The following is a 24,483-nucleotide window of genomic DNA, read 5'->3' on the forward strand; positions in this document are numbered from 1 at the left end:
TATATGGTGATTCCATCCTTATTTCTTTGAGGAATCTCCATAGTACTTTCCAGAGTGGTTATACTGGTCTGCAGTCCCACCAGCAATGTACAGTGTTCCTTTCTCCCCACAAATTCACGAGCATTTATTATTATTCATATTTTTTATCATTACCATTCTGACTGGAATGAGATGAAACCATAGTGTATTTTTTATTTGCATTTCCCTGATTGCTAGAGATGTTGAACACTTTTTCATATATTCATTGGCCTTTCTGTGATTTTTCTATTGAGAAGTTTGTTTAGTTCTTTTGCCCATTTATTGATTGGGTAATTTTTTTCTTTTTTAGGTTCCTTCTATATTATGGATATTAATTCCTTATTAGAGGAATAGTGATCAAAATTTTCTCCCATTTTGTAGGCTCTCTCCTCAAGCTGTTAAACATTTAGTTTGACACATCCCACTTATTGATTCTTGTTTTTATTTTTCATACTTTGGGGGTCTAACTGAGGAAGACTGTGCAGCCCCTGTATGATGAAGTGTTGACCCTTGTTTTCTTCAGCAGGTATAATGTTTTAGGTCTGATTCCTATGTCTTTGATTTGAGTTTTGTGCAGGGTGAGAGAGAGAGGGATCTAATTTCATTTTTCTACATATAGTCATCTAGTTTTCCCAGCACAGTTTGTTTAAAAAGCCTGTCTTTTCTCTAAGTTCTTTTTTTTTGTGACTTTGTCAAATATCAGATTGGCTATGGGTTTGTCTCAGTGTCTTCGATTCTCTCCACTGGTCTTCATATAGTAAAATTTCAGATCAGCGATGCCTCCTGCTTCACTTTTCTTGCTTAGTATTGCTTTGGCTATTTTGGGTCTTTTAGTCTTCCAAATGAATCTAAGATTTTTTTCTAATTCTTGTGAAGAATGTCATTGGTATTTTGATGGGGATCGCACTGACTCTTCTGTGTATTGATTTTTGGTAGTATGGCCGATTGGACAATATTGATTCTGCCTTTCCAAGAACAGGGATGCCTTCCGTCTTCTAAGGTCTTCACCGCTGTTTTTCTTCAGTGTTATGATTTTCATTGTGGAGGTCTTTGGCCTCGCTGGTTAGATCAATCGCCAAGTTTTAGTTTTGTTTTGTTTTTCTGTTTTTGAGGATATTGTGAATAGGATGGTTTTTCCTGATTTCTTCTTCAGCTGAGTCACTACTGGAGCGTAGGAAAGCGGTTGATTTGTAGATGTTGATCTTTTGTCCTGCTACTTTGCTAGATTCATTTATAAGCTCCAGAAGTCTTCAGGTGGAGGTTTTTGAGTCTTCTAAATATGTGATCATTTAATCAGCAAAGAGATAGTGGGACTTCTTTTCCTATTTTTATTCCTTTAATTTCTATCTCATGCCAATCACTCATTTCAAGGACTATATGGAATAGGAGTGGTGAGAGTGGTCAGCCTTGCCTTGTTTCTGAATTTAGTGGAAATGATTTTAGTTGTTCTCCAGTTGATTTGGTATTGGCTTTGGGTTTGTCAGAAGTGGCCTTTACGATGTTGAGGTAAGTTCTTTGATCCTTTGCTTCTCCAGCGTTTTTTTTTGTTTTGTTTTGTTTTAACACAAATGGGTGTTGGACTTAATCAGAGGCCTTTTCTGCATGTATGAGGTGACCATGTGATTTTTGTCCTTAATTCTGTGTAAGTGATGGATCACATTTATTGAATTGTACATGTAGAACCATTCTCGCATACCTGGAATGAAACCCACTTACTCATGGTGTCTTATGTTCTTGATGTGTTTCTGAATGCTTCTGTTTGCTAATATTTTATTGAGGATCTTTGCGTTTGTGTCCATCAGTGATTTTGTTCTTGTTTTCTTTCCTCAGTGCGTCTCTGTCTGGTTTTGGTGTCAGGGTTATACTGGCTTCATGAAATGCATTTGGGAGGGTTCCCTCCCTTTTGATTTCCGGAACAGTTTAAGAAGCACTGGGGTTAGTGCTTCTGTAAAGGTCTGGTAGAACTCAGCTGAGAATCCATCAGGTCCAGGGCTTTTCTCTTGTGGAAGGCTTTTAATTCCTGTTTAAGTTTCATTACTTGATATACTGTTCTGTTTAGGTTTTCTATATCTTTCCAGCTCAGTTTGTTTAGGTTATGTGTGTCTAGAAATGTGTCAGTGTCTTCCAGATTTTCCAGTTTATTGGAGTATAAATTTTCAGAGGGGTCTGTGGTGATGTCTCCTTTTTAAATTTCTGATCTTGTTCATTTGCTTCTCTTTCTTTTGGTTAGTTTGGCTGAGGATTTGACAACTTTATTTATCTTTTCAAAAAACCAGCTCTTTGTTGCATTGATCCTGTGTATTGTTTTCTCATTTCCAATTTCATTGGTTTTGGGCTCTGATCTTAATGATTTCCTGTCTTCTAATGGTTTGGGTTTTAGTTTGTTCTTCTTTTTCTAAAGCCTTGAAGTGGAACATAAACTTATTTATTTATGATCTTTCCCTCTCCCTCTCCCTTTTCCCCTTTCCCCTCTCTTTTGGTACCAGGGATTGAACCCTGGAGTCCTTAACCCCTGAGCAACATCCCCAACCATTTTTATTTTTCATTTTGAGACAGGGTTTCACTTAGTTGCTTAGGGCCTCACTGATTTGCTGAGGCTTCCTTTGAGCTTGTGATCTAATTGCCTCAGTTCTCAGCTGCTGATATCACAGGCATGTGCCACCCCATCCAGATCTGATTTTCCAGTGTAGGTATTCAGTGCTATAAATTTTCCTCATAGAATTGCTTTCATATGGTTCCAGAGATTTTCATATGTTATATCTTTGTTCTCGTTCATTCGTTAGAATTTTTATTTCTGTTCTCATTTTTCTTTGATCCGTTCTTCATTTAAGAGAGTATTATTCAATCTCCATGTGATTATTATTATTATTTTTCTTGCTGTTGATTTCTAACTTCATTCCATTATGATAGGATACATAGGATTAGATCAATTTCTTTTTATATTTGCTAAGATTTGCCTTGTGTTCTAGAATATGATTTATATTGGAAAAGGTTCCATGTGCAGTTTGAAAGAAGGTAAATTCAGCTGTTTGGGGGTGGAATATTCTGTAGATTTTTGTTAGGTCAATTTGATTTATAGTGTTGTTTAGTGTGGAGATATCTTTATTGATTTTTTGTTTCGATGACCTGTCCTCTAGTGTTAAGGGTATATTGAAATCTCCCAGTATTATTGTGTTGGGGTCTGTGAGATTTAGTATCATCGAGTATTTTTTCCATGTTTTGGGTGTTTTGACATTTGGGGTATTAATGTCTTCAATTGTTATATCTTATTGTTGGATTGTTCCCTTTATTAGGATGTAATGGCCTTCTTTGTGTCTTCTGATTAATTTTTTCTTGAAATCTACTTTGTCAGACATGAGGATATGAGAATAACTATTCCTGCTTGTTTTCTTGGACCATTTGCCTAGAATATTTTTTGCCATTTGTTTGCCTGTGGGTGTCTTTGCCTATAAGTCAAGTTTCTGGTAAATAGCATATAGTTGATTTTGCTTTTGATCCATTGTGCTAATCTGTATCTTTTCATTGGGAAGTTGACACAATTAACATTCAATGTTAGTTGAATATGTATTTGGATATGTATTTGTGGCTTGCCGCCATTTGTTTTCCTGCTGTATTTTATCCTATCTTGATTCTCATTTAGTTGTAGTGCCGGTTTGGTGCTTATGATTTTTTTTAGTTTATTCTTGCTGTGAAATATTATTTCCCTCTCGAATTTGAAACTGAGTTTTGCTGGCTATAGTAACCTTGACTGGCAGTTGTTTTCTTTTAGGGCTTATACTATTTTATTCCAGACCCTCCTTATTTTAGAGCCTAAGCAGAGAAATCAGAAGTGAGCCTTATTGGTTTGCCTCTAAATGTGACTTGATAACTTTTAGGACATCATTTCCTAATAGTGTAAAACAGTAATGCATTTTCTATGACTGTCATAAAAAATTACCACAGTTTTGACAATTAAAAACAAAACAAGCTCTCACGTAGGCCAGACGTCCTGCTGAGCTGGTGTGCTCAGCCAGGCCTGTGGCTGCCCTCACAGACGGTAGACAGCACTGCCGCGCCTGTGCGCTTGCCTGTAGCTCAAGTGTGGTAAGCTCACTCATCGAGTTCTAGCGCACCAAGAGTAGAGCGTTCTTTTTCACATATTGGGAGAGTATTCATTGCTTAAAATGTGATCTATAAGAAGGATGCCCGGGCTATTAAAAAAGAGTAAAGACAAAATGATTTTTAAAAGAGCAGTGTGTACATAAATGTCCTTGTTAAAACAATGCCCATTACCCAATTTACAAACAATCTTTGCAGTTCCCCTTTGGGAAATTCTACAAAGTGTCGGACTGGAATGTAGCTAAGTCGAGCTCCTTCTGGTGAATGTGGGGCCTGCATCTCTTTCCTACTCTGGAGCCTCTCACTTCCCGGAGGCCCTCTGCGCTCCTGCAGAATTGCAATCTCAGCCTTTAATCCGGCAGCACAAAGATCCATCTCTTGGCATCTCTGATTTTTCCTGTTTGCTCTCCTCCCTGCTGTTGGAAAAAGTTCTCTGGACAATGCAGAATAAGCTGCCTGTTAAGAGATCTTTTGTGATCTCAATTACTTCTGTGGAGCTCTTTTTGTCAGTGTAAAGTAACATAATCACGTGTTACCAGGATCGAGGGTCCTGGATATCTCTGGGGGCTGTCTGCCAGTAAACCACCAGGCTCCTGACCTTGAGGGAGAATATTATGTATTCTAATACTTGGTGAAGAGACATGAGGCAAGATGTTGAGAGGAAGCACCGGAGTTCATGTGTTCAGAGGTTCAATATGGTAAAAAGGCAATTCTCCTGAATTGAAAGTCAATTAAATTCTAGTTTTTTATTTGTTCTAATTAGTGGTACCTGACAGTGGAATGCGTTTTGACACATCACACATAAATGGAGTGTAACTTCTCCTTCTGGTTCCCACAGATTGTTTTTGGTTTGTTTTATTATGTTTTAGCAGCACTGGGGATGGAACTGGGGCCCTGTGCGTGCTCTGCACTGAGCTGCATCCCCAGCCCTTCAACAGGCTTGCTTTATTTCTTTGAACCTGACACTTGAGTCTAAAATTTTTATGGAAGTGTAACGAACAAAAAACTGAAAACACTCATAAAGGCAGGGTATTTAGCAGTTCAAATGTATGAAGTAGGAATGAAATACCAAGTCCACAGTTATGCCAGTAGGCACATTTGTTAAATGACAGGCAGGTTACAGATCAGTGAGGACAGAGATCTGAATTTTCCTATCTGGTGCCAGAAAACTTGTTGGTGGGATGCGGGGACAATGAAGCCCACTGCTCATACTGACGCTGTGATTTATCCCAAGAATCTGTTAAGGGAAAGAAGATCTTCATGCCCTCAGAGTAGGAAGATTTTCTTAAGTCTACCCAAAAAAGCACAGTCTTAGAGACAAGACTGATGAAATCAATATAAATAAGTTTTCATTAAGGCATCTAAGAGTGCACACATAGCCCACAAATTGCAAAAAGATGGTTTCCATTCATTATTTGATAGTTCTTATGAAACAAGCTCAAAGAGAAGTACCGATCAATAAAAGACAGTGCAATACTAGTTCTAAGACAGGAACAAGCATCAACAGGGGAACAGGTTGAAAACATGAAAAGATGTTCAGTATTCATCAAGGAGGTGAAATTAATTGTTCAGAAAATATTTCATAAGACCCCCATTAGCAGACTGAAAATGTCAGATGCAAGTTTGGGACTATTTGGAGCAAGAACTTCATTAATTTGCTTGTGGGATTAAAAGAAAAAAAAAAAAAAAGCTAAATCATCCTCTAACAATCCTGCATTTCCACTCAGGAAAGTATTCTCTAGAGGTGTTGTTCAAACATGGTAGCCTTTAACCACACATGGTTACTGAGCCCTCACAATGTGCTTGATCCAAATTAAGATGTGCTTTCAATATAAAATACTGGATCTTGAAGAGCAAGTATAAAAAGTATAAAACACCTTTATTTTTAATAATTATTACATGTTGACATATTGGGTTAAAATATTTAAAATCTACCTGCTTTTTAAAAGATTTGTTTTAGTTGTTGATGGACCCTTACTTTATTCACTTATTTATATGGGGTGCTGAGATTTGAACCCAGTGCCTCACACATGCGAGGCAAGCACTCCACCACTGGGCCACAACCCCAGCCCCTACCTGCTTTTTAAAATATATATATTTTAAGTATTTTCTGGGAAATGTAAGATTGCATTGTGTTTATATTGGACATACTACCTTAGTGGAGCTCAGAAATACTCATCAGGAGCAATATATGATGATCTGACAGAATAAATTTATTATATTCTAATTGAAAATAACTGAAATGTCCATTGGCACTTGACTGGATGTGAGGTCATAGTAAGCAGTGTGATGCTGGGTGGTGGCGGGAATAAATCTGCCATCTTTATGCATACCGCTCATCTCAGTGCCGAGCCAGGAGGCTACGTGAGTCATAGGGTGTGATTCCACGGCTCAGGAGGTCAAATCAAACATGCATCTGTACGGACACAGACCCTCGCGGGAGATCATCACCTGAGTCAGGATTCGGGGGCTTTTGTGGGGTGGGGAGGAGCAGGACACACGGGTTTCTCTTGTCCTAACACGTTTCTGGTGGTTGTCCCATGAGTGCTGATCTTACAAATAAGATGCACGTGTGCCTCCTAGGTTCTTGGGTCTGTTCCTAACTAGCTAAGAGGCCAGGGTAAACAGGGAGGTGTGCACAGGAGGCACACCAGGGTCAGCTGGGTTCCTCCCTGAGTGGCAGGGTTCTCGCAGCTCGAACTCTTCGTTTTCCTTCCCAGTGGCCTGCTGGCCGCATGGTAAACCTGACTGGCATCGAAGTCCTCGTTAACAGAGAAATGAGGTGCCCTTCCCAAAACTGCCAGTGAGCTTTCAATCCCATCCCTCATCCCGGAGGCTGGGCTCTGGGCTCAGGAAGCTGGGCCATGGCCGGGTCCCGTTCCTCCCGACACTTCCTCCTGACTAGACACCTTTCATTCGAAACTGCTGAAGGAGAGGGACGCCTATACAAGCGGTTCCTGCAGTGCTTTCTGCCCAGGCTGCTTGTGTAGAAACACAGGTGTGCCCACGTCTCTGTCTCTAGAGTTTCAACAACCTACTGACATGCAGTGTGGTGTTACGTGGGTGTCAGTGGTACCCGTCAGTCACTTCCTGCCATCTGGGGGACACGGCACTTGCTGTGGTGCAGTGCATCAGCTTTGTCTGCTTGGAGTGTCCGGAGGGTTTGTATTCCTTGCAGGTGAGGTCGGCTTCGGTTTCGGAGTGCTCCTTGACCTACTGGCTTGTATCGAGAGGATGTTTCCAGTCATTGGGTGATGGAGACCATCAGCAGGCACTCTACTGAGCGGTGCTCTCCTGCCTTGAGCCAGACAGTGCTCTGTAGTTACTGGGGACTTGGGACGTGGGCTGTCATTCACTCTGACCTTGCTGATTACTACTTGACTGTCCTCTGCTGCTGTCCCCTTGCAAATGAAGGCAGGTCCTTGCCAGTGTTGTTGTGGATGCTGAAAGGAACTTCATGTGTGGTGGAGTGTTTGGTATACAGGTGTCAATGGTGTAGAATTCATCAGGAGGTGACTGGAAGAACTCATGGACTCAACAAAGATTTGTCAAGACGAGAGTGATCTAAACTCCCCCCTTACCCCACTAGAGCTGATGCTTTCCACCTCACCAGAGAAGAACACCAAAGGGAGACTCCGTCTGGCAGACTGGCACTGTTCCTGACCAGGAGTCGGTGGGCGCAGGCTCTACGGGTAGTACAGGTCTGCATCAAGACCCCCGAGGGCCCCGCTCAGGTCGTTCTCATCCTCTCTACCTCAGGGTCCTAAGATGAAAACAAGTTTTCAAAACAGCTAAATAGGATGCAGGGCTACATCTTCAGTTCAGGAGCCCATCACTCAAACCATAAGAAAAAAGATCATCTCAGGCTATTCTAAATGGTGGCGGGGGAAGTATTCTGACAGGTAACCAAGAGGTGGTCCTGTTTCATGGATTTTCAGCCCAAAAAGTGGGCTGAAAAATGCTAAATCCAGGATATAAATCAGAACTGAAGTATTAGTACTCACCAGGGCCTGGCCTGAGCACACCGATATCTTCTTTGGGGAACTTATTTTAGGGGTTGGTGGTAAATATTTTAGGCTTTTTGAGCCACTTAGGTCTCTAAAGGGTGTTCTCCCCTTCGTCCTCCTCTCTGTCCTCCCTCTCCTCCTCCTCCTCCTCCTCCTCCACTTCCTCCTCCTCCTCCTCCTTTATTGTGAGGGCAGGGATTAGCTGAAGGCCTCAACAGAATAGACTGAGGGCAGGTTAGAAATATTCCCAGAGGATATTTTCCAAGGAAAGTTAATATCTCCATGGAGGAAGCATGATTAAAGAGGGAAGGAGACACGGCCACCTGTGTCACCAAGGGGCAGTGACAGTAGGAAGCAAGACAGATACTTAGGGGGCAGGCTGACCACACCACAGGACAGCACTTGGAGCACAGTAGGTGTCTACATGGCTGAACTGTTAAATTATAAGCTTCAAATTATGTGAAGGGGAAAACAGACTGAAGACCAGAGTAGTCTTAAGAATTCAATGGACAGATTTAATAGCAGATGAGATAGAGCTGATGATACATAGAAAATTAGTAAATTGCAAGAGAGTTCAGCAGAAATTACTCAAAATAAAGCACAGAGGAAAAGAGAAGGTATGTACCTAGAGATCCAGGGGCTAGAGTGGCACAAAGATAAGAGAAGGAAGGGGACAGAGGTAGTCTGTGAAGAGACAGGGCTAAGAATTCTCTGGAACTCATGAAATCTAAGTTCATTAAATAGTCTACTTCAGTCATGTGAGGCCAACGTAACATTAGAAAATAATTTTTGCCACATTTACAGTTTAAAAGAAACAAAAATATGTAGAAGTAGTATTTTATATGCATTTATACATTACATCATATAAACTGATTTATGTCTATGATCTAGAAGAGAGAATTAGGAAAATAGAGATTTCCTTAAGCCAAATAAAGCTATCTACAAAGGAACCGGCGTTTAACGTCTTACATTATGGTGAGCCTTTGAAAGCATTCTTCTGAGGAACAGAATGAGGTCTAGCGTGCCTGCCTTCACCAGTCACATTTATTGTTGCCCTAGACATCAGTGGAGCAAGGCGTGAAAAAGAATAAAAGGTACAAGAATCACAGAGGAAACATGGAAATTGTCACTCTTTGCAGGAATAATTATTTAGAAAGTGCTAGAAATTTTAAAATAACTTCTTAGAATTATTACTGTGTACCAAGCTTGCTGGATTAGAAAAATAGCATCAAGGAATATGAAGTGTACTAAGGCTCAGTTATAAAATATATGCAAGATCCTTGTGGGGAACATCATAAAACTTTATTGAAAGGATATTAGGAGATCTGAATAGAGATGCTGTCTTTTAACTTTTATTTATTTTTTATTAACTTTTTTGACAGTGATAAATATTTAAAAAATTTTTTCCATACATATATATAAGGTAATAATGTCTGTCTCAGTCTACCGTCCTTCCCATCCCGACCCGCCCCCCACCTCTGTTCAATCCATAGTTTCTTCATTCTTCCTACCCACCCCCACTATGGATCAGGAGCGCTGTCCTCATGGATGGAAAGAATCAGTGTCATAAAGACACTGGGCCCCAGTATCGTGCTGTAGAGATTCATGGCGGTCCTTAGTTTTCTTTTCTTTCTCTACATCCCTCCCTTTCTGTCCAAGGAACTGATTCCATAATTTATATGGAAAACCAAAAGGATAAGAGAAGAGATACTTCAAAGAAAAAGCTTGCTCTACCAGATATCAGGACTTTGATAAAGCCGTAATCATTAAAATAATGAGCTGTCGGCGTAGCTTGTATAAATAATCTGAGAGAACAGAGAACCGGGAACACCTGACTCCTGTGGAGACCCTGGATGTGTCATAGATGACAGGTCGCAGAACAGTGGGTGAAAGATGTCCAGGTGGAGAGGAAACAATGTGGGCCCTGCCTGAAGCCACAGTCACGCCAGTTCTAGGTGGGTTAGAATCTAGATATAAAAGGTCGTGCAGCTTTTCTAAGGAAATATCTCAGTGATGCAGGGGCCGGGAAGGCTTTCTCCCCACAAATGCACAAAGAAAGGAGGTTACTGATGAATCTGATATTCAGAATAATTTTGTTCATTCAAGAATCCCACAAAAAGGTAGATAAATTACAAGTTAGGAGAATGTTTTTGGAATGTACACAGTCAAAAATGATTTCCAGAATGCATACAGGCTGTGATCACCTGCAGTCTGCCAGCATATCGACGCCTTTTTTGAGTGCAGATTGCTCACTGTCAGGTGCCTATCATCCACCATTTGCCGAGTGCCTCTTGCCTGTCCATCGCCTGCCTTACACCTATCCATCACCCAACGCACGAGGTTCACCTCCTGATCGTCCGACAACAGTCAGCAAACTGATTGCTGACCGCCAGTGGAGTGCCAGCTGCCTGCTGTTGCCTGGAAGTTCTCTGTCACAGTACCTGCAGGTTTGATTACACGTGGCTGCCGCCATTTTGAGACAACAGCCAGGCCCCGTAGGACCCCTGGCCGGACTGACTGAGCCCCATCTCCAGGATCCGTCAGTCCAACCGATCACTCCCTGCCTCTGGGGCCCTCACATCCACTGACTGCTCCCTGCCGCCAGGACCCCCAGACCAACTGACTGCGCCCTATCACCGGGAACCCAGACTGACTGCACCCGGCCTCCAGGATCCCACAACCACACCAAACACACCGGATATCCAGGACCCCTGCCGGACCAACTGCATCCTGTCTCCAGGACCTCCAACTGACCACGTCCACCCCTGAGCTGCAGCTCCCCATTTGCCAACACATTTTGAAGCCAGAGCGGCCATCATGGATAATCCTGGAAGTCGTAACTCCGATCTTTAGGTGGGGCAAATCCCATCCTGAGACACCTGCTGGAGGCTTGAAGGTCATTGTCAGGTACCTCTCAAGCATCAGGCTACTGAACACTGGGAGGTTTCATTAGTATATGACTGTTATACAGTAGATTTTCTTTTTTCTCCTTATTGAAAAAATTTAAATTTTTATTTCTTTACTTTTCTTGCTCTCTTTTCCTTTTGTTTACCTGTTCACTCAGAGTCTCCCTTTTTTGCATGCTAACATCCAATTTCTTTTGATTACACTCTCACCTTTTCTATTATCCAGAATGCATAAAGGATTTTTATGATACGATAAGCAAAGACATGGAGAGTCCCATTAAAAATTGGGCCAAAGATTTGCATGGGGTGTTGCAAAAGTGGTATTCCAAGTGGTATTAGGGGACAGAAGACACACTCTGAATCAGGAAAATGCAAGTTAAGCTGCAGTGAGCTGTTTTCTGCCCACAGTATTATCTTCTCAGTGTTTCTCTTGCTGTATCACCCATTTCTGTTCCTTGTTCTTTCTTTTCCTCTACTTACTTTAGGTTTAATTTGCTCTTATTTTATTTTCTTAAATTAGACACCTGTGTGACTCATTAGTAAACTTCTCTTCATTTTACATGGGCGTTTAAAGCTATAAATTCCCCTTTAAGTATCGCTTTAGCTGCATCTGGGAAAGTTTGATGTTGTTTGTATTGTTATTTTGTTTTGGCCGTGGTACTGGGGATTGAATCCAGGGTTACTCTATCACTGAGCTACTACATCTCCAGCACTTTTTAAAAAAATTTAGCAGTTTCACCAGTTTACTGAGGCTGACCTCAAACTTGTGATGCTCCTGCCTCAGCCTCCAGATTAGCTGAAATTACAGTATGTACTGCTGTACCCAGCTTGGATTTGTTGTTTTTACCATTCATTCTGAACATGTTGTAGCTTCTCTTGTGATGTGTTCTTTGACTCATAGATTATTTAAAAGTATGTTTTAAATTCCTGAAGTATTTGAATGACTAAAACATGCATGCCCATATTTATAGCAGCACAATTCACAGAATCTAAACTATGGAACCAGCCTAGGTGTCCATCAGTGGATGAATGGATAAGAAAATGTGGTATTTTTGCAGGAAAATGGGTGGAACTTGACAACATTATGTTAAGCAAAATAAGCCAAACCGAGAAGGTCAAGGGTTGTATGTTTCCTCTCATAGTGGAAGCTAGAGAGGAAAGGAAAAGAAAGGTGGGGTGGATCTCATGAGAATCAGAGGGAGGTCAAGTAGAGGAACGGGAAATAGTGGGGCGTGGTATCAGCCACATTGCTATATTGTGTGCATGTACAAATACGTCATGACAGTTCCCACATTATGTATAACTATAATGCACCAATAAAAACATGGCAAAAAAGTATTCTTATTAGTAAAATGCACACCAGCATCTGAACCATTTTGAAATGCACAGTTAAGTGTTGGGAGACTTTTGGAATACCTTTAATTTATTTATAATATAATTCCATTGAGGTTAGAGAGTATATTTAATGAGGTTTCCATCTTGAAGTTTACTGAGACTTACGTTATGGCCCTGTGTGTGGTCTACGTTGGTTGAGTGTTTCATGTACACTTAAAAATAACTTGTGATTTGTTAGGGGTGATGTGTATAAACGTCAGCTGGTCCTGTTTGTTTCATAATGTTCAGCCCTTCTGTCTCCTGCTGATTTTATTTTCTCCATGCACTACTCAGAAAAGAATGTAAAAGCCTTCAACTTACTGAAATTTGCCCATTTCTTCTTCTAGTGGCATCAGTTTTGCTTCATCTATTTTGTAGACCTGTTATCAGACACGTATGTAATTAGAATTGTTATTGACCCTTGTCATGATGAAACGCACCTTGTATTTGATCTCTGTAATGCCCTGTCTTGAAGCCAGTTTTGCTGGCTTTCTCCTGTTTTTCGTTTGTTTGTTTACGTTCTGTTGGTGCTGCTGTTTTGAGACTGTTCTTAACGACATCCCGAGATCAGGTCTTGGGCAGGGTTAGTGGGTCTGTCCCCTTGGGCCACTTTTGTGCGTGTTGGTTCAATCACATATTTTGGCGGGCCCCACTCCGCTTCCCCTTCGGCTCTTAGCAGTTCCTCTTCTAACACTGTCCAGAGGCAGCGCTGCAGCTCACGACATGCTTCCTCAACTTTCCAAAATCTGTCTTGAGTCACTAGTGAACCACTCCGTACTTTCCTCACCTGACGTTTGATGTCTCTGGCTCCCAAATGTAATAACCTTACAGAAACCGTTGTCACCAACCAAGCCACTTTTTGTGTCAGATCCTTTTGCAGGTGTTCATCTCAAGCAAGAGAGAAGACGGGAAAAGAGAGGGTGTCAGGGAGGGGGAAGGGCAGGCCAGTAAGAGGAGGAGGGGGAGGACCAGGCAGGGCCCGGGAGGAGCGGACCCAGGTAGTGGTGGGCAGGTAGTGGCACATCCCTGTGGATGATTTTAGTGCACCAACTTAAACTGTCGCCCCTTGTACTTTGAACTGTCAGCTGTCTTATGAGGAACTGTGAAAAGAAGACGTGCATTCACCGTTCTGATCTTTTCCTGTAATCAAAGCGTCCTTCTGATTCCCACTTGCCTTTAAGCTGCAGAGCATCTGTTGGTGGTGCTTGTAGCCGCCTCCTGGCGGTGAGGCAGGCCAGCCTGCTCTGCTGTCATTCCACCTGAAGTCCTGAGTGAGCCCTCGCTGGACACAGACGACTGAGGGCTGGCAGGTGCCTCTTGAGCTGATTCCTAAGGAGCAGTCAGCCGCGATCTGTATTGTTCCCCTGAATGTCATGTCCAGTGTAATGTGTCCTTTTCCTCCCTCTGGCCACTTCCAGGGTTTCCACTTTGCATACATTGATATTTTTTTAAACAGCTTTATTATAAAGTGTCTTGGTGGGTTTTTTGTTTTTGTTTTTTTGTTTGTTGTTTGTTTTTGATATATCTCATTTGGAATTTGAAACTCTTGGGCCAGTAATTTGATGGTGGATTTGTTTATTTTTGTTTTGGTTTGTGTTGTTTTTGGTCAAATTTGAAGAAATTTCATCTATTATTTTTCAAGTATTTTTTCTGCTCCTTTTAATCATTCCTTATTTGATGATTTCAATTACATGTATTTTATACTGTTTGATGATGTATCATAAATCCTTGAGATTCTTTTTGTTCTCTTAAATCTTTTTCTCTCTCTCCTCTGGTTTGGATTATGTTTACCAGTCTGTTCTCAGGTTCACTAATGTTGTTGTATAGGAATGGAACCCGGAAGCCCTCTACCACTGAGCCACACACACAGCCCTTTTTTATTTTATTTTAAGACAAGGTCTCATTAAGTTGCTTAGGACCTGGCTAGGTTTCTGGGACTGGCTTCCAACTTGTGATCCTCCTGCCTCAGCCTCCAAGTTGCTGAAATTACAGGTCTGTGCCACCCCGGCCAGCAAATAACTTGTCTACCACCATACTATTTTTAAGCCCATCCATGAATAAACTTTTTAGTTCTAGAATTTTCATGTTTTATATTTCCAGTTTTGGGGGCTGAGATTCCCTATTTAATCATTAGAACCATCTTTCCCTTGAATATTTCTTGAAACATATTTGTAACAGTTGCTCTGAAGTCTTATCTTAAAAACCCAACATTCAAGAGACCTGGGGGCAGCTTCTTTTAACTGCTTTTTCACCCACGACTATGGGTTACACTTTCCTGTTTCTTTTCACATTTAGTATTTTTCAAATTTTTGTTCTGGAAACTAGTGTGATTTTGTAGAGACTATAGGTTATGATAATGTCCTCTTCCCCTGAAGGCTGGTGTTTCTGTTGTTCTACTATATAGGCTTAATTTTACTCATTGTTTGGTCGGCTCTGTGCAAAGCCTCTTAAACTTGACAGGCTGTCCCCTCTGGGTCCTGTCAGGTTTTGCGTTGGACTGGGCTGGGCAGCCTGGCCTAGGTCTTACTCTGGAGCAAACACCTCATGCGCAGCTGGGCAGAGTTTCAAAGCTGCACCTCCGCCCAACGCCCAGGGTGTTCGCGGGGTATGGGGTGAGGGTGCGAGGGCTCTTCTCAGCTGGCCTGTGTGCGCTCCATCCCCAGTGCTCAAGTCCACAGGAGCAGATCGGGGACACGTCGCGAGTGACCTCTTCACGCACGCGTAGTCCACAGGGTCTGACCCCCACTGCCACTTACTGCACGGTAGCTCTTGCTTCTCCGGTGCTCTGTTGGACAGATTCCCTTCCTCCAGCTTTTAAGTGAGCTCAGCAGGACACCTGAGCTCAGGTGTGCTTTGCTGGACCGAAGCTCGCTTGCCACGGTTGGAAAGTTGTTCCCAGAAAGCAAGCTGGCGATGGCGGAGCCCATCCTGTGAGCCCCTTCCCCTAGAGACCACGGGCTCAGGTTGCCTCTGTCCAGTGCTGCAGTCGCTGCCTCCTGTTACTTTCATGGTCATTTTCACGAGGAGGTTTTAGTGTCCTTCATGTGTCATAGCCAGAAGCAGACCATCCCTGCCACATCATAAGACGGAGAGGTCCGACGGTCCCGTCTTGAGAAAGACGTGGCACTTCAGGAACTCGTGCGCCACTCGTGCGCCGCCTCCTCTGAGTGTCGTCTCGGTGTCCATGACAACCTTCGCACAACACACAGGTGCAGAAATCTCAGTATGCTCGAGTCCTTCATCGGCAGTGGCGTGGTACTTGGGTGTAGCTGGTGCCCGTCCTCCCGTACGCTTTAAACACTAGTTATCGCTGGGACACTTGCAATATCTAAACCAGTGCGAACGCTCTGCAGTCTTAACACTTGTTAGACAGGTTGTTTTTTGTTGTGTTTCTTTTTTGGGGGACGGGGGGGCAGCACTAGGGGTTGGAGGGGCTCTACCAGTGAGCTACTCGTCAGCCCTTTTTATTTTTTATTTTCAGAGAGGGCCTCCCCAAACTCCCCAGGCTGTCCTTGGACCTGCGATGCGCCTGCCTCAGCCTCCTGGGTTGCAGGGGTTGCAGGTGTGCACCACTGTGTTCAGCTGGACCATATTGTTGGGGGATAATGACGAGGGAAAAGGTCTGTGCGTGTTGAGACCGGAAGAAGCTTTTTCAGCCCCACGGGCGCTCCGACTCTGTTCTGGGCCCCCGCGGAGCAGGCCGCACCCCGGAGGAAGCGCACCGTTGGCTCTATTGCTCTTCGCGGGGTCTGCCTCCGGGGGACCCAGGGCCTGGCCGTGCTAGGCACCCCCAGCCCCGCTGCACTGAACCCAACGGCTAGGTTTTAACAGTTGAAAGAAACACAGTTACTTAAAAGCAGCTGGGCGAGCGAGTCGTAGTGTGGCCTGCAAGGGAGGCGACCTGGGAGCCCCGGGACCAGGTGGTGGGCCTTCTGCCCCAGAGACGCAGGGCCGCCCGGGCCGCCGCGACCCATGCCCTGGCTGCCCGCGCTCCTTCACCTCCAGGCCGCCCGAACCCGCCCTGCGCGCCCCAGTGCAGCGCAGCCCGGGCCTTGGTGCCCAGCACTGGCCTCCTTCGTGCGCGTTCCGGGGACCTTGCCCGGTGTCTAGGCCCTGGTTCTGTGCTTATCCCCGCTCAGCAGCGGTTGGAACTTGGCCTGGTTACACCGACCTTCGGAAGTTCCCCCTGCGGCGCACAAGAGCTTGGCCTGGGTGGTGGCAGCCTCGCGTGTGCACAGACCGGCGAGGTGGGAAGCGGGCGGCTGACTTAGGAGCGGACGGGGAGGAAGGGGCGGGTGGGCGAAGGTGGTGCTGCCCTGGGGAGACCTCGCCGGAGAAAGGCCTTGGTTTAGAAGATAGTGGATCAAAGAGAGTTTTGGGACCAAGAGTTCCAACCCACAGAGTCAATGAGTGAAAAACAAATCAGTTCCTGAAGTTTCTTCCTCAGATAATATGATTAGCTTTTCCAATATAACCTGTGCAGTTTCGAAATTCTAGCCGCTTGGCGGTTGATGGAATGCAGCAACGTGTGCGCTCGGAGACCTTTACTGACACTCTGTCAAAAATACTGGGAAAGTAATTTGTCTTAAATCTAAATCGGCTCTTGAACAACAAAAGCTTTCTCAGCATTCATTGGTCAGATGAGATCTAAGTATGTGGATTCTCTGATAGTGGAGTTGAGTATTTTTTGTGTATAGGTTTTAGTTGAAAATTTGAGTATGGGCAAAATATTCTTAACTCTCTTAAGTCACCAAAAAATACATATGTTGTTTTATGCACAACCCTACATCTTCATATGGTTTGTGAATTGATCACATATATGGCAATATAGCATTCTTTCCTAAATTTTTGAGAATTCTAATTTGTTGGCTCTTTCTGTTCATAATCATCTTTCTTTTTTAGAGAATGTTTTTTTTTTTTTTTTTTTTTTTTTTTTTTTTTTTTTTTTTTTTTGTTACCAGGGATTAAACTCAGGGGCGCTGAACCACTGAGTCACATCCCCAGCCTGTTTTATATTTTATTTAGAGACAGGGTCTCACTGAGTTGCTTAGCGCCTTGCTTTTGCTGAGGCTGGCTTTGAACTCGCAATCCTCCTCCTCAGCCTCCCAATTAGACTGATTTTGAAAATAACTCTTTTAATGGATAGTATTCCTCTGTGCTTCTCAGTGTTTTTAAACATTAAAAGATATGTTAAAAATATATTTGGTTCAAAAGTGTATATTTGGATGCTTTATCAGTGGTCAGGGCATTACCAAAACCTCTTCATTATTTTGTTAGGTTTCTCTTTAGGTGCATTAACATTTTAGAGGTTGACTACATCAATGATATGCATTCATTGGGTAGAATAGCAGTGGCGTTGCTGGTGCATTAAAAAATGCATCATTGTTGAACAAGTACAACTGAATTAAAGGTAAATGTAGCACTCTGGTACTCCGAAGGCTGTTTTAGTAGCTGGAAAGGGACCTGATTGTGAAAGAGTCTTGAAAGTTATGTAGGAATTAAGAACAAAGAGTAATTACAGTTCTTATTAAAGAAAGTGTGGTCAAAATAGTGGTCTGATAAGGTATAATACAAATGAGGCATTAGCTCAGACAAGAGTTGGAGAAGATGAAGCTGCTGAAATACTCCACTTGTGATAATCCAAGGGTGAGATGCAGTGTTGAACACTTATTTTTTTCAATAAATATTCATTAACAACTGATTATGTTCCAAGCATTGTGAGAATAAGAAATGAAAAATAAGTGGGGAGAAAACTGGGAAGGGTCTCTCTCTCCCCTCTCCTTCCTCTGCTGTCCTCCACTTCCGTCTTTATCTTTTGGTTTGTATTTGAGTGGTTCTTTATGATGTCCTATGCTTCCCTCCCCATTTCCTTTATTTTGCGGTAGCTTACGCATGTGAGAGAAGACATTCGACCTTTGGATTTCTGAGTTTGACTGATTTCACTTAGCACGCTGTTCCGCACTGACTGGCAAATGCCATAATTTCATTTTTCTAATGGCTGAGTGGAACTCCATTGTATATATTCCCCATGACTTCTTAAGTATCTGTTGACGGGCACGTGTGTTGATTCCGTAATTAGCTGTTGTGAATTGTGCTGCTGTAAACATCGAGCTGGCTGTGTTGCTGTAGTATGCCGACTTTAGATCTTTGGGGTAATACCCAGGAGTGGGAGGTGGGTCATATAGAGGTTCCATTCCTAGTTTTGAGGGATCTCCAAACTGCTTTCCAGAGTGGTTGTAGTGGTCTGCAGGCCCACCAACAATGTACAAGGGTTCCTTTCTCCCCACAACTGCACCAGCATTAATTGTTTGTATCCTTGATCTTTGCCATTCTGACTGGAATGAGATGAAATCTTAGTGAAATTTTTATTTGCATTTTCCTGACAGCTAGAGGTGTTGAGCATTTTTCCTATATTTATTGGCCTGTTGTGTTTCTTCTATTGAGAAGTTTGTTTAGTTCTTTTGCCCATTTGTTGGTTGGGTTATTTGTTTTGGTGGTTTTTTTTTTTTTTTTTTTTAGTTCTTTGTATGCTTTCTCTTCATGCTGGTAATTGTTTTCTTTGCTGTGCAGAAGCTATTTAGCTTGATGGCATCCCATTCATTGCTTGGTGGTTTATTTTTTGTGCTTTGGGGGTCTGGTTAAGGAATTCCATGCCAGCACCTATATGGTGCAGTGTTGACCCTACATTTTCTTTTAGCAGTAGTAAGATTCCTGGTCTAATTCCTAAGTCTTTGGATCCATTTCAATTTGAGTTTTGTGCAGGGTGCGAGAGAGGGGCCTAATTTTATTTTTCTACATACAGTCATCCAGTTTTCCCAGCACAATTTGTTAAAAAGGCTGTCTTTCCTCCAAGATCTATTTTGGCACCTTTGTCAAATATCAGATGGCTACAGGTATGTTCTGCCTCTGAGTCTTCAGTTCTGTTCCATTGCTCCTCATGTCTGTGTTGATGTCAATACCATGCTGTTTTTTGTTACTACAGCTCTGTAGTAAAATTTCTGATCAGGTGTTATGCTGCCTCCTGCTTCACTTTTCTTGCTTAGTATTGCTTTGACTATTTTGCATCTCTTATTCTTTCAAATGAATTGAAGAATTTTTTTCTGATTCTGTGAAGAATGTCATCGATATTTTGATGGGGATTGCATTGAATCTGTATATTGCTTTTTGGTAGTATGGCCAGTTGGACAATATTGATTCTTCCTATCCAAGAACAAGGCATGTCTTTCCATCTTCTGAGGTCTTCTTCAGTTTCTTTCTTCAGTATTCTATAATTTTCATTATAGAAATCTTTGAACTCTTTGGTTAGATTAATTCCACAAGGTTTTTTTTTTTTTTTTTTTTGAGGTTATTGTGAATAGGATGGTTTTCCTGATTTCTTTCTCAGCTGAACCGCTACTGGAGTGTAGGAAAGCTATTGATTTGTAGGTGTTGATCTTATATCCTGCTAAATTCATTTATAAGCTCCAGAAGTCTTCTGGTGGAGTTTTTTGGATCTTCTAAGATACTTTAGCTTCTTTTCCTATTTTTATCCCTTTGATTTTTTTCTCTTACCTCGCTCTTGTTTCGACTACATTGAATAGGAGTGGTGAGAGTGGTCAGCCTTGCCTTGTTTCTGAATTTAGTGGAAATGATTTTAGTTGTTCTCCAGTTGATTTGATGTTGGCTTTGGGTTTGTCAGAAGTGGCCTTTACGATGTTGAGGTAAGTTCTTTGATCCTTTGCTTCTCCAGCGTTTTTTTTTTTTTTTTTTGTTTTGTTTTGTTTTGTTTTGTTTTAACACAAATGGGTGTTGGATTTTATCAGAGGCCTTTTCTGCATGTATGAGGTGACCATGTGATTTTTGTCCTTAATTCTGTGTAAGTGATGGATCACATTTATTGAATTGTACATGTAGAACCATTCTCGCATACCTGGAATGAAACCCACTTACTCATGGTGTCTTATGTTCTTGATGTGTTTCTGAATGCTTCTGTTTGCTAATATTTTATTGAGGATCTTTGCATTTGTGTCCATCAGTGATTTTGTTCTTGTTTTCTTTCCTCAGTGCATCTCTGTCTGGTTTTGGTGTCAGGATTATACTGGCTTCATGAAATGCATTTGGGAGGGTTCCCTCCCTTTTGATTTCACGGAACAGTTTAAGACGCACTGGGGTTAGTGCTTCTGTAAAGGTCTGGTAGAACTCAGCTGAGAATCCATCAGGTCCAGGGCTTTTTTGGGAAGACTTTTAATTGCTATGTCAATTTCATTTCTTAACATTGGTCTGTTTAGGTTTTCTGTATCTTCCTGATTTAATTTGGTTAGCTCATATGTGTCTAGAAATTTGTTGATGTCTTCCAAATTTTCCAGTTTATTGGAGTATTAATTTTCAATATAGGATCTGATAAGCCTCTGGATTTCAGCGGGGTCTGTGGTGATGTCTCCTTTTTAATTTCTAATCTTGTTGATTGGCTTCTTCTCACTCTTTTGGTTATTTTGGCTAAGGGATTTGTCAATTTTATTTATCTTTTCAAAGAACCAGTGCTTTGTTGCATTGATTCTGTGTATTTTTTTATTCTCACTTTCATTGATTTTGACTATGATCTTAATTATTATTACCTGTCTTCCACTGGTTTGGGTGTTAGTTTGTTCTTCTTTTACTAAAGCCTTGAGGTGGAACATACTTTATTTTTTAATTTCTCTAATGTTTTTATTTTATTTAATTTATTTATGCTGAGGATTGGACTCAGTACCTCACATATGTGAGACAAGTGCTCTACCACCGAGCCACAGCCCCAGCCTCTCTAATATTTTAACGTAGGTACTCTGTGCTATGAATTTTCTTCTTAGAACTGCTTTCCTACTGTCCCAGAGATTTTCATAAGTTGTATCTCTGCTCTCGTTTCTAAGAATTTCTTGGCTTCCATTCTCACTTCTTTTTTGATCCATTCTTCATTTGAGTATTGTTCAACCCCATGTGTTTATGTGGTTTCTATTATTTTTCTTGCTGTTGATTTCTAACTTTATTCCATTATAATCTGATAGGATACATGTGATTATTTTTTTTATAATTGCTAAGTTTTGCTTTGTGGCCTAGAATATGATCTGTTTTGGAAAGAATATGATCTCTTTTGTGAAAAGTTCCATGTGCAGCTAAGAAGGTAAATTTAGCTGTTTTGAGATGGGATATTCTGTAGATGAGTGTTAGGTTCATTTGGTTTACAGTGGTTTAGGTTGGAGATATCTTTACTGATTTACGTTTTGGATACCTGTCTTTTGCATCAATTGAGGTGCACCCCATTTTTGTGCATGTCCTTTTGTGTGTGATTGTATTATTTGTTCTGTGGCTTCTGTCTGTTGTTAAGGTATGGGTAGATGCCAAGGGGTGGCACCTGAGGTCCCTCTCTGGCTGTTCCTCCTTGGGTCCTTTTTGTTGGTTTGGGGCTTTTGTCTCCTCCCTTCTTTGAGTTGAGTAATGTGAGGGAATATTTAGTTCAACAGCAGAGTCTCCAACCTGTGCACTTTATTAGTGTCCCTGTAGGTTCCCAGCACCTCACAGAATGGGGCAAAATAAACAATAGTAACAACTCTTTCAAACAATACACAGTGTTAAAGTAAAACCCAGTTCCTCCTGTGACGTCTCCAACATTAATTACCACCAATAAACAGGAACGGTGGGTTCAGCGTTTGTCAACAGTAAGAACAACAACCATGAACTAGATCTGGCTTTAAAGCAAACAGCAGGTGTCAGCACCATCATCCACAGCAGTAATGATTGTATTAGCATTAATGGTGAGGACCTGCGTTATATAGACCAATGAGTTCTGATGAAAAATATAGTTATTTAGGGGAAAGGAAATGTGTTAGAAAATTAGAAAGATCTTACAGTTTTAAAAAGTGCACAGGTAGGGCTGGGGTTGTGGCTCAGTGTGGAGCACTTGTCTCACATGTATGAGGCACTGGGCTGAATCCTCAGCACCACATATAAACAAACAAACATTGAAAGTGAACAGGGAATACAGAGAGGTACAGCAAATGATGTTTATGTGAAAGGGGGGGAAAAACAGAAGAAGCAAGGTATTGAGCAAGGGAGAGAGAACAGTAGAAATGGGTCATTAGCAGAAGATAGGAGAGAAAGAGAGAGAAGAGAAATAAACAAATGAAAATGATACAAAACCAGACCAAAACATACAATCCAAAAAACCCAGCCCTTCAAAAGACAGTGCTAGGAAAATGTGATTACATTTTTTAATGGTAAAAATGAGAAAAAAATAAACCAGTGTACATATATATGCCCCTGAGCCAATCAGCACAGCCAGAATTCACATTTATGTGCCCCCCACATACAACAGAAAGAATAAAAAATAAATGAGTAAGAATTTAGTGAATTAAAAAAAAAAAAAAAAAGAATAGTTGACCACATTGGGTGGTCACTGTCCGTCCAGTAGTCTTTCTTTCCAGTTCTTCTTGAGTTACGTACTGAGAGAGCAAGGGGCCGGGTTGTCACCCACTTCCTGCTTCGTGTTACTCTCTGAGTTGCCAGTTGGCGTGGCCAGTGATTGAAGCTGTCTGATGTGAGACTGGGCTTCCCTTCTCACCTGGGTGAGGTGGGCTGGGTTAGGTCATTCTGTCAGTGGGTGTTGTGCCCACTGGGTCCAGTTCAGCTTACTCCTAGGGCACCACTTGTGAAGGTTCTGTGGGGAGTTCCAGCAGGTGGCGCTGAGGTCCAGTCAGACCTCAGGGGCATTGTTATGGGGGGCCTTCTTCAGAGAGATCAGATTGACAGCCCCCAGGGCTAGGCAGTAGCTGGTCTCCTCTGTGGGTCTAGTTCTCAAGAGCCTCCCAAGCAGCCCCCTCCTGGAGCAGAGGGGCCGGTCCTCCAGTCACTGCTGCCCGGGAGCACGGTCCTCCGGGGCTTGGTCCCCGAGTGTATTCACCCCCACTGCTCAGACCCTGGCCCACTTCAGCTGGTCATGTGAGCCACCGGCACAAAGGAGAAGGGAGCCAGGCTCCCCTTGGCCCTTCTGACTCAGATTCCCCTGGGTACCGTGTACTCTGCGCCTGTTTCCTTGCATTCCTCTGGGCCCAGCCTAGGTCCCTCCACAGATACCTGTTGGGATATCGTGGCTACTGTGGCTACTTTTCTGATCTCCAGGTCCCGCAGTCTCAGTTTACCCCAGGATGGCTCCCCCTCAGCTCTCTGCAGCCAGCTGAGATACGGAGCATGCTTTTCCAGCACCAGCGCACGGTGCGGGCTCTGGATCAGCTAAGATCAGGCAGCATTTTTGATCTCAGGTTTCTCCAGACCCCTTCCCTCTGCCTGTGATGAATCCAGATTGACAGCTGCCCGGCAGGCACTGATGCATTCTTTCTTCTTTGTTTATTGTAACCAAATGTCTTGAGTCCTCAAGCTGCTCTGAGGGTCCAGTATTAAAGCTTAGTGAAACCCTCTTTACCCACCCCTCTGGGAAGCTCTGTGCCTGCTACTTTGGTTCTGCACCACAGGGCAGGTTGGGGCACAGCTTTGCTCTACGCTGCCATCTTCCCAGCCCCCAACACTGATGTGTTTGAAGAGTTAAAGCCAATAGTTCTGGACTTTCCTGACATTTTCCTGTTATGGGGCGCAACTTAAGAACAGACCGATTACCACTAGAAGTCCAAATTTGAGTCTTTATTAAGCCGCCGGCTGACTGTCTCACACAACGCCCCAAAAATGGCTATTGGGAGAACAGCCCCAACCACAGGGTTGTAGGAGTTCTTATACCAAAAATCACATTAATCATAAGTGTCTGTTGCTATGATTCGAAATTACACATTAACATCATGAGATCATCGACAGAGGGGCAAGTGGGTCAAAATGACCCTTGCCTAGGTACAAACTAAAGAATGGTTGCTAACATCCACACAATCACTGTTCACATGGTACATTGTTTAGGAGCAATAGGAATCAAAAGAGAGCAATTTTTCTTTACATAGGAATTATCATTCTGTATTGTTAAACATGTCACACTAAGTAACTGATGATGGGCACAGAGGCGGGGTGTTCCCATGGGAGAAGCTTATTTCCTACGTAACCTGGAGTCTTAGGGCAAAATGGAGTCTGTT

General features: G+C 42.5%; 1 protein-coding gene across 12 annotated transcripts in view; it reads left to right on the forward strand.

Moving 5' to 3' along the window:
* The window catches only part of LARP1B (La ribonucleoprotein 1B), a 105,614-nt gene that overhangs the window by 50,726 nt on the left and 30,405 nt on the right, over positions 1 to 24,483 (forward strand). The window lies entirely within an intron of this gene.

The sequence above is a fragment of the Sciurus vulgaris genome (genome assembly GCF_902686455.1).
Source record: "Sciurus vulgaris genome assembly, chromosome: 9".
Lineage (NCBI taxonomy): Eukaryota > Metazoa > Chordata > Mammalia > Rodentia > Sciuridae > Sciurus > Sciurus vulgaris.